The 4,058-nt window shown below is 55.5% G+C and overlaps 1 protein-coding gene and 1 long non-coding RNA gene across 4 annotated transcripts in view; both read right to left on the reverse strand.

Annotated features, from left to right (window-relative positions):
- LOC121102473 overlaps window positions 1-1,087 on the reverse strand; it is a 15,103-nt gene extending 14,016 nt beyond the window's left edge. Inside the window, exon 1 of the long non-coding RNA XR_005834508.1 lies at window positions 947-1,087. This is a non-coding gene — a long non-coding RNA (uncharacterized LOC121102473). The remainder of the gene's footprint in view (window positions 1-946) is intronic.
- Window positions 1-4,058, reverse strand: part of MGLL (monoglyceride lipase) — a 113,684-nt gene that overhangs the window by 106,528 nt on the left and 3,098 nt on the right. The gene's annotated exons all lie outside the window — the stretch shown is intronic.

Below are 4,058 nucleotides of genomic sequence, written 5' to 3' on the forward strand. Positions count from 1 at the left end.
CCGCCCCCCCCCCCCCCCCCCCCCCCCAGGGCTTGGCCCCTCGCACCCCTCTAGCTTCCTTAGGCTCCGCCTTCTGCCCAGCAATACCATGGCTGAGGTTCCTGAACATCCCACACAGCCCATGCATTCCTGCTTCGGCTCCTCCCCCCGCATGCCCTTCCTGAAGGTCAAGTGCACTGGCTGAAAGGATGAGTAGGCGCTGAAATCCAGCCCACGTTCTGCTTCCCAAGCCACACACCCAAGGGGCTAGGTCTACCTGGATGGACCCCTTTCCCTCATTTGCACAAAGGCTCTGCAGGGCTCAGCTGTTGTCCTATCTCTAGGGGCCTGCCACATCACATCGCAATTATCCCCGAGTTCTCCTACCCCCACCCCTTCATCAAACAAAGCGGTCTTTGCCACCCTCTCCCCACGCTGGTGCCCAACACAATGTCTTGAACATGTAGACGTCAATAACTAAGTGTTGGCCGAACTGGCCAGTTGAACGGGAGGCTGACTGTGGCTGAGCAAGAAGAGCAGGGAGGGGAGCCCCAAGAGCCTGTCTTGCTACAGAGGCTTCCGAAGAGCCCCAGAGCTGTGCCAGCACCTGACAACCAGGGAGCAGGTCTCAGGGTCTGGGCCTGGGGGGAGCCGGACGCTCCTCACAGCCTTGGAGTCCAACAGAACAGAGTTCAAAATGGCTCCTTGGAGGGACAAAGAAGGGATGGGATCTGGTCCACCCTGAGGGTGTAGCAACCAAAAGTAATTGATGCAGTAACACCTAGCCCCGTAGGTGGCAGGAGCTCAGAGCGGGGAGAGGTCACGACAGCTGCGGGAGGCAGCAGGGGACATACAGGGAGGCGGAGACACTCAGAGATGTAAGCAGAACGCGCGGAACCTTGCCCAGAACACCGGACCAGTGCCGGAGGCCGGGGGGCAGGGACGGGGCACTAAATAACTGACTTACAAACCGAAGGAGGAGGGGAGCACAGGAAAAGCCAGGCTGATCTATGAGAACAAAATTCCAGAAGGCAGCAGGGGTCAAAACGATGTCCAGCCAGAGGGTGGAGATGCTGCGTCCCGTGGTCTGGATCCAGCTGGCTGGGAGCAGCCCTTATCTTCTGGAGCCACTGGTGCCACGCCCAAGGGGCAGTGGCTGATGTGAGGAGGACATTATGAGGGTGGCAGGACGGGAACGTGTTTAGTAGTGTTTAAATATATCCCAGCTTTGAGGATTCACTTATTTTCCAGGTAAATTTGCATAGGTGGGAGGAAGTGTCCTAAAGCGGCATTGCCCAAAAATGCAGCTACAAGTTGTGAAGGCTTTGTGGAGAAAGGGATCAGTGCGACGCAGTGCAGAGATCAGCTGAGCCCCTCTCTGGGGAATAAGGGTTAAGGAGAGGAGTAGCGGGAGCAGGGACCTTGGTTTATTGATTCTAGATCCACCAACAATGGCCAAGGCTGAGAAATGATGCCACATGAACCTCATTAGTCCCCTTCCTGCCATGTGCCCCAGCCCAGCCCACACGCCATGTCACCAAGAGGAAGTCTTGAGAACCTCGCCAACAGCACACCGCCTTGGACACAGCCCAGACTGGTGGAACCGGGAGGGGAGAGGCAGCGGCGTCTGCATACGGGTGTGGTGCCGGGTGACTGGTGGGAAAAGCCGGGTTTCTGAAACTGAAGTCAGACGCCAGAAAGAGAAAGAGCACAAAACCAGCAAGCTCTGGAGAAAGAACTCTGGGGGCTTCTGTTCTGGAAGGTCTCTGAAAATGTAGGGGAATTTGGAAAGAAATGCTAAATGAAACTTTCAAAAATGAGTCTCTTGTGATTCCAGTGAGTCTCCTTGCACGGTGTGTGCCTCTGGACCCCTGCGAGCCAAGGGACAAGGGACAACCGCACTTTGGAACAGCTCCCCCAATAAACCAGTTGTTATCACCATGGAAGTTAGAGACAGGAACGCTTGTCAGCTCTTCAAAGCTGAGGGGCTGCCCAGAGACCAAGTGCACAGAGGGAAGTATGGGCTTTAAAGAAAGATGAAGGGCACCGACGTGTGTATCCAACACACGCCCACTGCAGATAACCAGGCAAACGTGCTCCGGCCCAGGCCCAGAACCAGCCGTCTGCGGGGGGCTGCGCCTGCGCCATCGCACAGTTGCAGGGGGCTCCCTGGCCCTCCTCGTCACACAGAACCAAAGGCAGCCTTGAAATCCTCAAGCTGAGTCTGGTTTCCCACCACGTGGGGCAGGCGCACTTTCACTGCTCTGAGCGTGGCGGGGTAACACGCGGAAGTTGCCATTTAAAGTTGTCCTTTAATGGACTAAGGGCCACGTGGCCGACTGAATGCAAAGGTGCTAAATGCCACTGCTCTGGGGCGCAGGAGCTCGCCAGGCAACCCAACCCCCACCGGGGCAGGTCTCAGTCTCCCTGCTGATATCAGGGCTGGAAATGTGCTGAAGAACCGGTATGTCCCAGTCCGAGATGCCGCGTCTATCTGGATAAAGCAGCCACTCCCCCAGGGCCTCCCAAGATTTTTGGCTTCCAAACAGATCCGTATCTTTCATCTATTTCCCACTTTTAGTAATTATGAGCAAACGATTAGGGAGAATTCGTTACTCTCTTTAGGGTGAAGTGATCTTCAGCCGTAATGAGAAATGCAAGAATTGATCAGGAAGACGCTGCTTAAAAACACGAAGCCTGTCTTTCTCAGTGTGCATCAGGGGCAACTGACTCGGAGCCACAGGGTGCTGAACTGAATCCAGCTACGGTTGCTGGGTCATCGTGGGCCTGTTCTCCCATGTGTAAAATGGAAATAGCCGTGGCAGCACTGGCCTCACAGGTTGGTGTGGGGTCCAGATGAGATCATGTGTGTAGAGAGTCGAATCCAGACCCCGGGACGTATTTGATACGCAATTAACATGAGATACTCAACTGACATAATCCTGCCTGAAGTGTAGCACTTGTTATCCTGGAAGTACTGGCGGAGGAGTGGGATTTGCCTTGACACTGCCACACGTAGGCTTCACAGTCTCTGGCACGAAATGACCCAAGGCCGAGCCTCTGGCCTGCTATATTAAACACAGCGTCGTGTTTGGACACACACGTTAGAATGACGATCCCAAGAAATGCTTTCTTCTTTCTCAGGGTCCAGTTTGAGAGGCTGGCATTTATAAAGACATCATCTGTTCCCATAAGCAGGTTAGGCCGGTTTCCCAGCTATGGCTGCCACGTGTGACCCAGTGTTGCTCTGAGCCCCTGCAGGGCTGGCGTTGCAGCCCAGCAAGGCCCACAAGGCCCCATTTCCATCATTTCCTTGATGGAAAATGTACAAAGTAATTGAGCTGGCAAAAAAAGAGCAGAAAGTTCCAGGTGCCCTGAGGCAGGCCCCACGAGCCGGAGGCAACTCGCCGAACACAAAACCAACCCAAAGCAGTGCAACCGAGAGGGGTGCACACAGACCCTCGTGTAAGATGACACCCAGGGTGGCTTCGGAGGCCTCAAGGTCCTCTGTGAGAAAGACTTTGTTTTTAATGGAGCAGAGTGCAAGGACAGAGAAGAAGGTAACGTTTGTTTGGGTTTTCCTACAGACGGTAGAGCAGAGAAGGCCCTGAGCTGAACTGGAAAAAGGGCCTCGAGGACCCTCCCCAGAGGGTATGGTCTGAGGCCAGTGGTGACTTGAGTTCCCCTCCCCCTTCCTGCCAGCAGTAGACAACGGTGTGGAAACTCCACAGCAGAGATGTTCCAGACAGGAAGGCGGGTGTGCATAGTAGCTGCTGCCGCCCAAGCAGCCGCTCTCAGTTCTGAAGACACGGACACGCTCTCCCGCCAGTCGGCACAAGCCTCTGCTCCGAGGCCCTCGCTGCTCCCCACCACTCCGGCTGCCACGATGCCTCCTCCAGGAAGCCCGAGCCCTCCACAAGATCCAGAGATGAAGCCACAGGGTTAACACCTGCCACAGGGGGCCTCCAGGAATTTCTGATTGGTCGGGGCTGGTGGTGAAATGGTTTGAAGATCACCCCTGACATTGGCCCGGACTCCCTATGATCCGCAGCATCTCCAGGGGGTAGAGGCAGAGTAGG

This window comes from Ursus maritimus, unplaced genomic scaffold (assembly GCF_017311325.1).
Source record: "Ursus maritimus isolate PB19 unplaced genomic scaffold, ASM1731132v1 scaffold_14, whole genome shotgun sequence".
Lineage (NCBI taxonomy): Eukaryota > Metazoa > Chordata > Mammalia > Carnivora > Ursidae > Ursus > Ursus maritimus.